At 40.6% G+C, this 16,183-nt stretch overlaps 1 pseudogene; it reads left to right on the top strand.

Annotated features, from left to right (window-relative positions):
• The first annotated feature begins 378 nt into the window (after positions 1–378).
• The window catches only part of LOC130245349 (rho guanine nucleotide exchange factor 17-like), a 179,134-nt pseudogene continuing 163,329 nt past the window's right edge, over positions 379–16,183 (top strand).

Here is a 16,183-nt window from a genome sequence, read left to right as displayed (position 1 = left end):
CTAAAATGCCACTTGGACAGGCGAAGAAAAAGAAAAAAAAGAGGAAAAAAAAACTTTCGAAACAAAGGACTGCAAAAGTTCTTACGGTAAAGCAAGTTCACGGAGGCTGTGCAGACAAAACAGAGCTTTTATTTGAAAAGACAACAGCTAAACGCATGCGCCTGAGCCTTTCTAAAGCGCAGCAATGGAAACGAAGAGGATCATTTGTTCAGCGCTTTCCCACTGTGCGTTTACAAACTGACTCATACTGTCAGCATTATCTCTCATCAGAAAGAGGAAAAGCTGGATCCCCCACTCATATTCCCCAGGGGTCTTTCTCTCTCTCTCTAACCCCGACCCCATGCTTTAGTCCCGCCCTCAATCCAAGCAACTATCTGCATGTAAAAAAGCCACAAGTCACGGAAACCCTTAATTGTGACCAAAAATAAGACCGAGAGCACTCGTTATTCAAGCTGAAAATAAAGGAAGCTTCTGAAGGAAGACAGTCGGAGGAGGAAATGGGATTTACTTTGGAAAACGCACATCATTCAAACGTTTCTCTAGTGTGTTTTGGGCTGAAACACTGGGAGTTTTCTGCTCAAACTTTGAGCCGTTTCTCAATGCATGGATGAGGGAGGCAAACATGCGCAAAGGTCTGGATGTGTAACTCTGTTTTACTAAACAATCATCTGTTGTTCCTGACCATTTTTTATGTGGAAAACACTGCCAAGCAACTTTTGTGGTTAAATGGGGGCATTGTGAGTTGTTTTCAGGGGGGTAAAGGCGGAGCACGGAAAAAGGAGGAGAAGAAAAGTGCGGACTATTTATCAATGAACTAAGAGAATAGACAAGTGGGAGGACAGGCATCGCGATGGCTGAAAGGAAGACTGAGAGAAAAGCGCCTGTTTATAGAAGCGTCTCTTTTAAAAAGTTGGAGAGCTGGAGCGCAAAGAAGCGCAGATCATTTGGAGAGGATTTGGATAGGTGCGGTGCCCTTCCCCAGAGCACAGCGCGCAGCCATCACAGGCGACGCACGCTGTTACTGTATCCAGAAAAGTTTCCAAAATCTCAGCGGCCAGCCTCTCGACCGCAGACCTCAAGAAAGCCTCTCATTGAATATCTCCATCGGTTTTCGGCTGCTCTCCGAGAAGTTTAACTCGAGCACAGCCGGGACGCAGAGCTCCTTAGTTCAACACTGGAGGCGTTTAAAAACACAAAAAGCGCCGAAGATTTGTCTTTGAGCGAGAGCGGCTGCTTATCCGAAGAGTTCTCGGAGTCTGCTGACCGAGAAACTCAAAGATACTGTTAGATATAGCTCGGCTCCAGAGTCTGTGTCAGGATCGGATTCGGACAGGAGGAGATAAACACAGGCTTGGAAGACTGTGGGAGGCACGGGAACAGGTAAGATACTTTGTTTTGAAATCTTTGGATTTAATTTTGCACATCAATCATCGCGCATTTGCTCCTAAACTTAGTTTAAACATAAACGCTGTGTAGTGTATATTGTTAGTGTTATGGCGGCTAGCTTTGATTTGAAAAGCCACGGGTGTCTGCTTCTTTATTGAGGTAAAGTTGGTTTTATATTCGCACATTCGTTCAGTGACAACTTGTGGTTCCTATATTACCATGCTACTTTTGAATATTCAGTCAGAAATAGCTCGCAAGTTGACTTCAAAACAACATTAGCTCTATTTTATTGCTGTGAACAATGTTGCACTTTGATAGTCTTGGTTTGTATATGATTTCACTATTCAGAATTTGCAAAGAATTTTTTACTGAAATATAACATTAAGGAGAAAGTCTGAATATGCAAATGTATAACAACCTTACCCCAGTGCTTAATTTAAACACACTTATATGCATTGTTTATCAAATTAATCATTAACCACACAATGTGTTTTGTCTTAGGGAGCCCAACATGCATTCTCGTCGTTGCTATCATCCATCATTGGAGAGACTATTCATGTTGATGCAAACTGGCCTAGCGTTACTAAAATTAGAGAACTATTTGGGGATGGACGCAGAAAGCAGCATAGATCGACTTCAGATGCGGATGACTTGAATCAGCCTGTCAACAGCTTACAGCATTTTCGACGCTAAAGAGGGCCCTCTCAACTTCAGACAAAGTGACAAACAGTTTCCCCCACCAGCCGAGGGAGCCTGGCAAGATACAAACAGCTCTCATATGACAACAGTGCATTGTATGAGGACTCTTCGATCTCTGACTTCCAAACTTTAAGTGCTGAAAGCCATTCCTGTGAGAGATTTAATTGTGGTTCAACTCCTGCTTGGTAGAACGACCGCTTTTGCCCCTCAGGTCTTCACCGTTGGCAGGAGCAGAGACAGAGGGCAGAGCAGCCACAGCTACTGGATAGCTCGCATTCCTTGCATAACTCCTCCCAACCACAGACAGGGCCCCTCCGTGGAGCTAGCCGGTGATCAGGAAAGGCTGAGCTCTGGAGAAGAGGAGCCTGAGTGGACGGACAGGCGCAAACCTTCCCCCAAATAAGCATGGCACAGGGCTAAGTTGAGGGGAAGGTCTTCAGGCAGTGAGGAGGACAGCCCTGCTGCGCTAGCTCACAACAACCGTGACGTTTAGACGCCGCCTCACTTAGGAAAAGAGAAAGAAAAGCAGTTGCAGCAGAGACAATGAAGAGTCCGATGATAGTGACGAGCAGCCTGTAATGATGGAGCCGTGCGATTCACAGTCAGTGGGCCGCAGATTGAGGGTTTCCGTTCTAGGGGCTGTTATACAGGCCTGTCATGGGCACGAGACAACCATCACCAGCGGTCCACAATGACTAAGGACAGCTTTAGGCATATGTATAGAAATTTCGAGGGGTCAGTTGGAGCTAGTCCTGTTCCTCAAGTGTCACGGGTTTCAAAAGTCACCATACCTTCATTTACATCTAGTCCATTAGGTTCTAGAAGTAGCAGCAGGTATTCTAGCACAGAGACATTAAAAGAAGAGGATAACATCCACAGCTTTGGCAGAGCCTCATCCGCTGTTCTGAGTAAAACATACCATGGCAATGCTACTATGTACCGCTCACCTAGTTTTGGTCATGGAGATAACTTTTCCCGTGGCCCAATTCGTGTTCGCCCTAAGATTGTACCCAGCCTCAGCCCAGCAGACTGTACGACTGGTAGTCCAGAAAAAAAAGTTTTCAGCAACTCTTTAAATAATGAAAAGGACAGGAATAGGATTTCCCTGTCCAACCCTGACATTGCTTCAGAAACACTGTCACTTCTTAGCTACCTTAAAACTGATCTTTCAGAGTTAAGAATGAGGAAAAAGGGACAAGACGATGAGGATAGTCTGAACTCTGATCAAGGCACATCTGTGTACAGAATGGGTTCCAGGACAAGTCGACTTCACCCTGGGCGTCCTTCCTTGAAGGATCTCACTGCCACTTTAAGGAGGGCAAATTCTTTTACTTACTCTGAGAAGCCAATAGTACAGCGTTTTTACGATAGTGGACCAGGTTTAAGGAGTTCCTCTGAACAAAGACTCGACTCTGAAGGCAGTGGTGAGCAGGTGATGATTGCTGACAGAGAAGTGGAAAGCGATGACTGCAGAAGTTCTTATGGATACGATGAGCCAATGCCGACACCTTTACAAGACCGTTATCTGCAGGAAGCCAGACAGGTAATAAGAGACATTTGTCAAATGGGTGAAAGTAAGGATGATGATTATGAGGAAGACCATTTTAAAACAAAGCCCAGTGACACAAAGTAAATACTGAAGAAGACGATGAGACAAAGCAGGAGGTAAGGAGACTTGAGCACCCTGCTTTTACTGGGTGCAAGGAAGGGGAGGCTGATGGAAAAAGTGGAAAATGTTTACAGAAGGGAAATTCAGAGGAGAACATGTTCTGTGATAAGTCATTGGATGAACTCTCTGGTCATGAATCTAGTCTGACAGATGAAGGAATTGTCACAGAGCCAGAGGTTGGCTCACATGGGGGCTGTCCTGCAGTAAAGACTTGCTGGGTCAGACCCTCGCTGTTTGGAATCAGTCAGGGTTGTATGATGAGCATTTGCCTGATACAACACCAGAGGAATCTCTTTCATCTCAGATTCCGTCTGTTAGGACAGAGTATGAGGGAGTAGCCATAGGAGGAGACGTTAGCAGCAGTAAAAATGTAAACCAGGGGGCCTTAGAGGCTCCGAATACTCCTAGTGCCATTCGCAGACGAAGGAAATTTTCCTCAGCTGGAAACAACGGCTCAGACTCCAGCAATGGCAGTAATGGGGAGTCGAACGGTGAGTCTGCATTCCGCTCCCTGAGTGATCCCATGCCTCATAGACACCGTTCAGTCACAGAGGATGGAAAGAGCTTCTCGATGGACAGCAACCTGCTTGGCTCCCTTTCTCTAAACTCCAAGGTGGGTGGTATGGAGTCTTCTGCAGCAGATCTTTCTGAGTACACAGCAGCGCTGCCAGTGACCTTTCCGTGTGTAGCGACAGTCTGAAAGATTACAGTACTGTGATTCAGAGCATGTATGTGAACCTGGTGCAATGGACAATCTTATTGATGAAAAAGCGAATGGCAAGGCTGTGAAGAAAAGAGCTTTAGTGACCCTAGCCGACGTGGAGAAGAAGTGGATACAGCCCTGGAATTTCAAAAGCATCCAAACGAGCCAATTAATGAGCAAGAACAATCCATACCACCTTCTAGCAGCGAGCCATCCTATCAGAGCAAAGAGATGAGTTGTGGGCGCTAAATAGTGAAAAACAACAACTTTACTGTTCACCCAGAGGTCTCGTTTCACAGTCTGAGCACGTTTTAGCAATCCACCTTGGTCACAATGGAGAAACAAAGCAACAGGTGAGCCCTCCTTTCCTTTTGACCCTAAGCTAGCTCATGTGTTGTCCTCCTCGGAGCAGTCGCAGAAGCCCCAAGAAACGCACAAATCGCTTTACACATCAGGTGTCCTGTGATGATGGTGATCACTTAGATGAACAAAGTGAAGAGCAATCCAATGCATCCTCCCTCCCCCAGCTTCCATCCTCAAAGCCCAAACCCAAACATGTACGTCATGCCAGTGAACCTGCCACATTTGTGCCCCATCATTCCTTCACATGCACATGGCTCACAGGACCTCCACAGGTCATCCCATGTCGCAGAGTCTTCTCCAACCGACAAAATAGCTCCAGGGGAGGACACTCCATCATTGGAGGATGTCACTGAGCAATACATCTTGGCTGTAAACTCTCCAGAGACCCCGACAGAGACCCCTGCAGCCACTAGTGGGGTTATTGTGGAGGCACTACTTCGACACCTTCAGCTCCAGCCACCTCTGCGGAGACAAGACTAGAGAGGAAGTCCAGCGAGGAACTTTCCACTGCCCCTCTGAAGGCCAAACCAAGAGTGGTGAGTGACGTTCTTTTCTCTAATTTGGTTTGTTTAATCGCTTTTTTATGCTGAGTTATGGCTTATGTGCTTGCAAATGTATGTTGGTAAATGGTTGCAGGCTGCAACCATTTTGCTTCAAAGCGAGTTAAGGTGTTTTTTTAATAATTTCTATTTATTGAGACTTCAACACTTGTGTGCTGGATTGAAGTTTAAAAACTGATATAATCACTCTGCAGAAAACTTAGATGAGAGTTTCCAGGCCTTGACATTGTATAACGCATTTGTTTGTTAAGTGTTTCACGTATTGCCTCGGGTTGCTGTTTGATTTACAGCTCCCAACTTGTTTTGGTCTTTGATGGAAAGAGCAGAATTGTGTTTCTAGAAATATGAAGGACATTTACTTTGCCCAAAGCAGGATTCTTCTGCAGTCATGTTGTTTCTTCTTTTCCTTAAAACTACCTTCCATTTGGTCCAGTGCCTGTAGAGTGTTTCTCCCTCTGTCTGCCGCAAATGTTCCTTTGTTTACTTGCCACTATGAAAAGTCTGAATATTCTGGCATTTCTTAACTGGCATATTTTGAAGGGAACGCGTTATCTACTTGTGTATTTATATCATGCTTTTTCCATTGTATAGAAAGTTTGAAAAGCCTCATTTAAACTTTCAAAATAGCCTGTCTAGCCACCTTGACCCCAGGAAGAAATACCTTTCCAAATACTTTTTTATTTAAGAGTGTTGTGCTTGGTTGTGTATGTCCGAAGGCCATGATGTTTTCCAAAGTCTTGCATACCCTCAGTGATGGATTAGATCTCTGTATGTGTTTCTTAAGCCCTCTGTAGCACGGTAGGACTGTTTGAGACACAGGGTTTGGTCATAGTTTCCTTAAGTCCACCTTTTATGGTGCTGTATTTTCCTGAGATTTCGTCTATGCCAGCTTGTCCTTTCAGTATTGTGGTCCACTTAGGGCTCTGTTTGGAGGACGCCTGATATTGGCTGATTATATAAACGCTGCAGATCAGTTTGAGTACAGTCTGTTGGCATCTACGGTTTCCAAGTTCCTGCTTTTTCTTTTCGTCTTGTTCTTATTTTTCTCACCAGGGTTATTTCGAAGTGCACAGTGGGGTATGTTTGTATGGCCTTGTCATTCAGCTTGGATTATGCAGTCTAATTGAGTCTATCATTGACAGAGACTTGCGCACATGCTTTTCACTCGTTAACACACACACACATTCATATTGTGGTTAGTGAAAACACAACGTGTAAATAGAGCTAAACATTCCTCTTAAGCTGTTAGCTCCAGGCACATTTCCAGAGGGCTAATGCCTTCTTTATGACAAGAGTAGGACTGTTTGATGTTTCATTCATTAGGTTTTTTTCCCTCTACTTGCCGCATCCAAAGATTTTGTCTACAGCACATGCTGTTCGTATATGAATATTTTGACCGTAGAAAGTATTTGTACTCGTAAGCCACAGTTTAAATATGTATGATTGTCAGTGTATATATAACTAAACATCAAACCAACTGTGCTTATCTTTCCTTTTAAGACATGCCACAAAGTTTGGCTTGTAGTTATCTGATTCTGTAGTAACTGTAAGTGTAAAAATGCTTTTCTGATGCTGCATTTTATACTTATAAGTACCTCTTTCCATGTTCGAAGGCATTCGCTGTGATTTGAGGCACTAATGAAATCACTAACCACAGTAATTTTGTTTATTACGTAAAAGTTAAGGCTGTGGTAATTGTCCTGACTGCATCACTGTAGTCTTTCTTTAGCGAAAGAGAAGAGGGCGGACATCTGACACTAGTGGGTTAATGAATATTGAGGCCTGAAGTGGTTCAGACCATAAACACAGGGGTGTTTATTACAGAGGCTGTGACGTGTGTGTGTGTGTGTGTGTGTGTGTGTGTGTGTGGTGTGTGTGTGTGTGTGTGTGTGTGTGTGTGTCTGTGTGAGACGGGTCAGCTAGGTATTCCCTTAGGTTTTGATGATCAGAAACAGTACACACCCCCTGAAAAAAAAAGAAGGAAAACACATGTGGACAGGCTGTGGAGGGGAAAACGCCCTCAGATTGAGCTCTTTGTGACTAACCTGTGAAGATGTCTAATGCTGTGGTAATGTGAAACGGATAGAGGAGGGTGAACACATTGTGCTCAGCTGTACAAAGACAAGCAAAAGAGCACAGATAAAAGAATGTAATAAAACCCAAGTACAACACAAATGTGTGGCAGTGTTTGCGCTCCTAATCACAACAGCACTGACACAGTGATGAACAAAATATCTGTAATTACGTTTCTGCTGCTTTAAGGAAACAGTTTTGGCATAACAGGAAATCAAATAAAAAATTTTCCTCAATTAAGGTTTTAAAAATATTGATGGTATCAGGAGTGATGACAAGCAAAGCCCAAATGTTTCTGCTTTGAAGCAAATGTGACGGTCCTTTTGTTATTTAACATTACCTATTGAACAATAGTGGCACTTAAAAACCTAATGCATCAACTAGGGCTGCGCAATTATTGTTTCAGCATCGATATGGCAATGTGATCATTGCAATAGTTACATCGCAGGATATGCACTGTTGAGTTTGTGTTAATTTATACAACAGTTCTGTCTGGTTCTCGAATCTGATTGGCTGATAGCCGTGTGATTATTCTCGTAATAACAGCACTCGTACAGCCTCTTCACCCTTGTGTATTACTTCCGCCCACATAGAGTGACAGCAGATCAATAGACTACAGTTTGACAAATATTGCAGCTGTTGGACAACATAATGTACTTTTGAGGGTTTTGAGGTGAGAATGTAGTTGTTTAGATTGCAATGGTGGCAGTTTATTTATAAGGATAGTGCCTATTTTAAATATTTATAATTTCGGAGATACAGCGCATCAGGGCCATCAGCCTGTCATACTGAGCAGAGCAAAGATAGTTGACGTTCCGCCACAAGATGGCGACAGAGAGTACATGATAAGCCCTTAGAGGAGAAAAACACTGCGTAATTTCTAACCACAGCTGATCAAATGGTTCTTAAACTGGTAAGTGACATTCTAAAGGCTGATTTATACTTCTGCGCACAGTCCTCGCGGTGGCCATCGGAGACGCTAACGTGCATCTCTCTAAAATGTAACTATATGACGCAACAGAAATCCCTAACCACAGTAAGAGCAACAGAAAACAGCACGCAAAAGTATAAATGCACGGCTACACGCATTGCATGCGCTGTGGGTTACGTTGATCACTAGACGCAGAAATATAAACAAGTCGATCTCTCTTTTGTATGTTGTAGTGCTGTATTTATACCATAGTAATTGTAGTGTATTGAGTGTGAGATGGGACTCGCATATCAGGAATATATGTATTTTGTGTTGGCCACTCTTTGTATAGCCCTGAATTACTTTTTGATTGGCCATCTGTTTGTTTCTTATGAGTCTCTTGTTTTGTTATACTGCAGACTAGTTCAGTAAAAAAGAAAGAAAGAAAGAAGTAATGCCCACATATGTTCAGCATTTTTCTTTATCCCAAACACAACAGTAATCTGGTAATGTTTGTGTTGCTTTGGCTTTTTATGGTTAATTATTGTGATATCTCGATATGCAACAGTGAAAAACTGGAAAATCTCAGTAGACTGATGGCATTTCATGCTGTTCAGCCTTATAATCCTAAAATATGAGCAAAATCACCTGTTTTCCTACTGAAAAAAACAGCTTAAACCAGCCTAGGCTGGTTGACCAGCTTGGTTTAGAGGGGTTTTGGCCACTTCCAGGCTGGTTTCCAGCCATTTCCAGCCTGGTCTTAGCTGGTCAGGCTGGAAAATGACCAGCTAAAACCAGCTAAAACCAGCTGACCAGCCTGGTTAAACTGGACATAGCTGCGTTTTGGCTGGGCTCCAAGCCTGGCTAGTCTGGTCAAGCTGGTTTTAGCTAGTCATCAACAAGCCTGACCAGCTAAGACCAGGCTAGAAATTGCTGGAAACCAGCCTGGAAGTGGCCAAAACCCCTCTAAAAACCAGGCTGGTTGACCAGGTAAAACTAGCCAACCAGCCTAGGCTGGTTTAATCTGTTTTTTTTTCAGTAAGGTTGTCATTACTTTAGACATTATGCTAGAGAATCATTCAAATACTAGCTCTGAAATGACGTTGGTAAATTAGCAACGGTTTCAGCTGTTCTGACGTCAGCTGTCGATGTAAGTAGCTCATCATACAAAGGGTTTTTAGCCTCTCTGTGTTTGATTTTCTTTTTTATATATACACGATTATTGCCGACAAACTGTTGTATAAACACAATATCACACTCGTAGTAATGCGACGTATCTGTATATCGCAACATATATGATGTCTATTGGTGCTATATATAATTTTAAATCTGTGTCAAAACCCTTCTTGTGGTTATCAAATGAAGTAAACTTTCTCCTCCTAGATTCCAATATGATAATAAACAATATATATTACAGACATGGTTCACCTTAGTGAATAGTTCATTTACTAATTACTTGTTCCAAACATGTTTGACTTTCTTTCCTCCGTCTAACACAAAAGAAGATATTTTGAAGAAAGCTGAAAACCTGTAACCATTCACTTCCATAGTATTTGTTTTTGCTACTATAGAAGTCAATGGTTACAGGTTTTCATTCTTCAAACTATCTTCTTTTGTGTTCAACAGAGGAAAGAAACTCATAAAGGTGAGTACATTTTCAATTTTTGGTGAACTGTCCCTTTAATAGCTGTCAGCGTTTGATTTTAAAGCTCTATTACATTAACATCATCTGTAACCGGTTTAAAGTTAGCTTTTTTTTTTTAGCAGGAAAGGGAGGGACGCAGTTTGATGTTAAAACAGTCATGTTGCGTGTGTGTGTGTGTGTGCTATAAGAGTCTCTGCTCCTTATCAGCACCAGTGGCGAGTGATCCTGCGCAGACAGGAAGCTGAGGAACAGAAACAGGAAGTTGTTGTGGTTACTAATACGTTTGATGAGCTGCAGAGGCTGGAATGTGCCGATCTGCTCCAGGAGACTGTTTGGAAACAAGTGCCAGGCTTGACACACACATGCACACACACACACACACACTCCAGATGACTGTGTGCTGTGTTTGCTTGACTTGTCAGAGCTTTGATGCTGTTCTGGCTGTAAGTGCTGCTCAGTGTCTTTAGCGGGATTAAAGGCTCAGCTGGAATGAGGGCATGTGTTTGCTGTCTGCTCGCGTCTCGGATGGGACACCGACCGACCGTCACGTCTAACCCACTGTAATTCCCTCTGTATGTGCACTCTCAGACACTTGTGAGTCAGGGTGTTTTAATGAGAGGGTTGGAGGTTTTGGGAGATATCAACAGGTTTTCTCACCCTGAAGCTTGCTTATAGTGTCCCTTCTGATATTAGGAATGATTTATCATTGTTTTTTGTATCGCTAAATGTTTTAGTATTTTTTAAAGGTGCTGTATGTAAGCTTTTGACTAAAGTATAAAAATGCAATAATATGTTTGCAGATTATCTGAAAAACAATGCTGTTTTTCTTGTTTATCTGAAAAACAATGCTGAAGTCAGATATTCTGCCTTGAAAATAAATGTGAGTTATGTGCCGGAACGTCTGTCTTTGTTTTGGTCTCTTTTAATGCCAGTTTAGCCAGTCATATTTCAGCACCCTGGGTTGCCTTATTGGAAAACCATGTATTTATTTCATTCAGTCAGGAAGGCTCTCAAAGCATGCGTCCTTGACAATAATGCGACTTCCGGTGGACAGTAAAAGACCTGGAATGAGATGCAGATTCAGAGTTCCACATGAGGTTATTAATTAGCAAATAATATAATATTATGAACGTAAACATTAGGTGAGCAGGTTACACTGTAACCCTGTGTCCTAACAACATGCTATGAGACGGGATTTGCAGTGATAATCAATTTGGCTGTTTTGCACCAGATGAAACACGACAGAAACTTAAATACAGCCATTCAGAAGCACAGAATAGTGCACTCACTGCACTTCAGCAAAATGGTAAGGTTTATAATCTAATTAATACATTATTAAACCTCTTTACATTATTACATGTATATGCTGAATGATTATATGTGTTGGCTTGCATTAAGTCACAGTTGTTGTAAAGTTCAATATCAAGCTGTTTGTTTTATTTTCCAGATCTGAGGTGAACTATCTGCTTGCTGCTTTTTCAGTATATGGCAAAATATCATGCAAAATGGCATTCAAACTCGCATTATCAGCATTTAACACTGAATAAAGCACATTAGGTGTACCTGAGCTGATCATTGTCATTATTCTGTTGTTCAGCTTGAAGCTGTTTCTAAATATAAATTTCAGTTCTTGATTAGGACCAAAAACTTATTTTAATATGGAAAATATTTCTTCTACCGTGGGCCATTGCCTTTATGGCCCGTTTCCACTGAGAGGTACAGTACGGTACGGTACGGTACGGTACGGTACAGGTCACCTTTATCAAGCTTGTGTTTCCACTGCCAAAAGGGTACTCTTTTGGTGGGCTTGGTATACGACAGAAAGTTTCAGGCACGTAATTTTTACTCAAGGAATTGCCACTGTAAAGCCGTACGGGTCATTCACATTTCATATGAGAAGCACTTCTCACAAAACAGATGCTTTATACACATAAATACTGGTGTATAAATGTCCATTACTAACCTTACCATGAGCATGATTGATTATAACTGCAGATCAATGATATAATTGATATATAGTAGGGCGAAATAGCCTACTGTAACGTCTGCTATTTATATGAAATAATAAATAAATGCAACATATATTGAACACATACAGACCCTTACAGTCTGCGATATGTTATCAATTACAGAAAAAACTACACACAACTTACATTTTAGTCCTTATTTGGCGTTTCAAAAACAACACAAATATAGCCCACAGTCAGTGCAAATCTCTCAAATGTGTCTTTAATCTTCAGCAGCACATGTACCTCTTGTTAGAAAGTAATTCCGTCATTTCTGAGTTCATAATAGTCCAAAGATGATGATAATAATTAAACATGGCAGTTTGTTCATCTTTTAGGTTGCAGAAGCAATCATTTGCTGCAGTTTTTCCGGCTTCTCCTTTGTTTTTTCACACTTCACTCTCGCGTTTGTCTCTTTCTGAGAGGATCGGTTATCAGAGCGCTTCATGATCACGACCACATTATTAATATGAGCTCAAGAAGTTCTGTATTTCAATATAGACGCGCGGCGAGCTCTCTGGGGAAAGTGAAACCACTCGCATTTTTAGATGGGCTCGTAAAACAACAACAGGACACAGCAGATTTTGTTCTTCTTGGCTTTGTGGCTGTACTTAAAAACAAGGTTTGTTTGAGCTTGTGTCAACCATGGATTGTTATATGTATATATTATTACGGTGTAATGTCTCGGCTGTGTTTTTAAAAATGGCGCTTGCTTTGTTTTCATTCACTTGCTTCTACAAGTGACATATCTCTGTATACCAATAGCGTTCAGTTGCGCGTTTAGCTCTGCCTTATGGTACCCTTTGGGCCTCCTTGGTACCCTTTGCAAAAGGTGATCAAAGTGTATGGTACGGTTCGCTTTTAGGTACCCTTTGACAGTGAAAATGGCCATAAAAGCGTACCGTACCGTGCCAGACCACTCAGTGAAAACGGACCATTAGTTAAAAAAACTGTTCAAATTAGCCTTAAATCAGCCCTTAGGCTTGATAGTCAGGCACACTCATGTCAATCTGGCAACCTGCACTTGCATTTGTTTTGATCCCGGAGCGCAATACCTAGTTCAACCACTGGGTGTCAAACTTACACACTGCAGATTTAATATACTGCATTTTTTAGATTTGTCATCCAATTTTATTATCATTATTACTTTTTGCATTTCTGCGATGCTTTGTCTAATTTCACTTCACTATTATTCGCAATTGTCTTTTTAGATAAATTAGAAACCAGTAACCATTGACTTTCATAGTATTTGTTTTCCCTACTATGAAAGTCAGTAGTTACACGTTTTTATTTTTCTCGTTGTATTTTGAGCAATTTTGTTTTCTAATACTAGAAGTGAAAACAACAGAAATGTTGCTGGATGGTTGCGAAGGTGTTGTAGTGATTTCTAGGTGGTTATAAATCAAGGGAAATAAATAGTAAATTGCATTAATGCAATCATCAGTGTAATTTAGTATGGATATTTTACAGGGATTTGTTCCAGACTTGTTTTCAAATTGTAATATTTTGTTTATTTTTTAGATTAATATACAGTATTTGTAGGTTTATTGAATGCCAAGGAATTTTTATTTGATATTTTTTCTTTTATTTCTGTGCAGCTTTATTATTACTTTATAAAGGGCTAATAATTATACTATAATTATGCTATATATATACTATTAAAAATAATGATACTAAATTAAATAGAAAAATTGTAAAAAAAAAAAAATTCAAAAATAAAACTTAAAACACTACATCAGAATAAACTGTACATTTAACAATCAACATTTTAGGATAAAACTACATATATTAAAAATAGTAATAATAAGAATAATCAGTCTCTCTTTTTCTTCTCTCTCTCTCTTCATGGCCGTTTTGCAGTGGTGAAGGAAAATAAGGCCACATTCCTGCTGCCTGTTTAAAATGAAAACAACAGGGAACAACTAGAACCCTTTTTCTCTTCTCCTCCATGTTCCTGTGCTCTTTCCCACTCGCGTGCTTCATTTACATTCAATCACTCCTTCATTTTCTCCCTCCTTTCATTTCAGAGTATCACTTTTCTTTTTTTCCTAGCCCTCCTGTCATCCATTTACTCCCTCCTTCCCTCCCTGTCAGCGTACCTGATATCAGGGCTGAATCTCATTTCTGGAAGAACGACAAAAATGACTTCATGCCTTCACAATGTTCCTGCAAAGAGCTTTCAGTGGAGAGTGAGAGAGAAATTAACAGGATGATGAGCTGCTTTAATGCACAGAAAACACACCTCATATATAAGCTTAATTCTGCCACGGAGTAAAAAAAAGAAAGAAATATAATGACAGGTGTGACTGATTTATAGTTTATTTTATGTGTGTTTTGTTCTGAATTTCTCACAAATCTGATTTTTAAAATCAGATTTGAACTTTAAAAGTTTAGACCTCTGTTCAAAACTGAGATTATATCAACCCAGACTCATTCTGAATATGTACCCCTATATACATTTCTAGAGAGTGCCAAATATGTCCCAGGGGTTCGTTTTTGTAATTGTTTTTGGCAGTTTTTTTTCACAAATCCACCAGAGGCCGCTGTGTACGCTTTTTTTAGATATCAAATTGCTCTCGCGAGTGCCATTTGCACCTGCTGTTCTCGCATAAATTCAGTTCACTGTCGACTGACTGACCGATTGACTGACCCACCCTCTCCTTCCCTAAACCCAACCGATAGTGTTTTCAAAGCAATACAGAAAAAGAATGGATTTTTACCATGTTTCAGATTTTCCTCATTCTCACCCTGTTATTCACTTGTTGTTTTTATTTTTTGACTTTTTGTTTTACCTGCTTACTGGAACCCCGTCGTCTTGGTTAACTCCGCTCCACGTCACAAGTCCACAGACGTCACTGGACAAACTAGTATGAAAAGGAACTGCATCATACCAGCTTGTAGCGTTCGTTTTTAAAGACGAAATGCAGCCATGTGTACTTCTGACTACATAATTTGAGATCTTTAGACATGTATATAAGACTACGCTTTCAGAATGAACCTATCTTGCATTATATATCTTGCCTATTTTAATTCTCAAAAAGTGTATCGTACAATTTCTTAGAGTTTAATCTTTTTTAACAAACAAATGAAAATAAAAAGTGAAGACTGTAAAATATAATCTCAAATATTGAAGAAGTTTGAGCTGAGGTCTAAACTTAAACAAATTGCTTAATTTGCAAGACACAATCCACAATTTTGCTTAAAAAATTTGTGAGCTAAAAAAATCAGAATTGCAAGATAAGGGGAAATCAACTTTTTGAGTTGTGAACACAGAATTTTAAAGATTTTTATCTAAGGTGTAAAGTTTTAAAACTGTAAACTAGATTTTAGGTTAAAAAAAAATCTGATTTGCAAAAAGCAAAGATAATTGCAAGATGTAGATCCTGAAAATACGGAGAACCTAATCTGGAGTTTGAGATTAATAACCCAAAGAATTTTGAATAAAAAATGTGATAAAGGTTTATAGTTATGAGTTCAGAAGTTGCATTATTGTGAATTAAAGCCAGATTTGAGAAATTAAATTACTGTTGTAATTAACTTTATACTGTGGCAGATCTTAAAAACAATCTTTTTAACTGTTCTACCAACCAGGACAGTCAATATTAATGTACTGCTGTATAATAATATACTGTATTACTGCGTATACTGCAGTAACAACACCTTGAATTTTTTAAAACTCTCAAATCTTTATTTTCTGATGCTTCTGAACTATTCTTCATCCAGATTTGAAGCTCCACAAATATGTATTTTCTTCAACAACTACCCTACCCATAATTCCATATTTGCGCTGCGTATCAATGGTCGTGCTTGAGCCATGGTGCAGCAGCAACGTTTCTTGATTATTACTCTAGAATGAGAGGATAGTTACTAACCACATCATTCATTCATTTCCTTTGGCTTAGTCCCTTTATTCATTGAGGGTCGCCACAGCGGAATGAACCGCCAACTTATCCAGCATATGTTAAAGCAGCGGATGCCCTTCCAGCTGCAACCCAGTACTGGGACTCACCCAAAACTACGGCCAATTAATTTATTCAATTCACCTATAGCACATGTGTTTGGAGTGTGGGGGAAACCGGAGCACCTGGAGGAAACCCACGCCAACATGGGGAGAACATGCAACTCCACACAGAAATGCCAACTGACCCAGGAGAAACTCAAACCAGGGA

The sequence above is a fragment of the Danio aesculapii genome, chromosome 18 (assembly GCF_903798145.1).
Source record: "Danio aesculapii chromosome 18, fDanAes4.1, whole genome shotgun sequence".
In the NCBI taxonomy this organism is placed as follows: domain Eukaryota; kingdom Metazoa; phylum Chordata; class Actinopteri; order Cypriniformes; family Danionidae; genus Danio; species Danio aesculapii.
The sequence above is the reverse complement of the archived record's forward strand: the minus strand, read 5'-3'. Positions and strand labels throughout refer to the sequence as shown.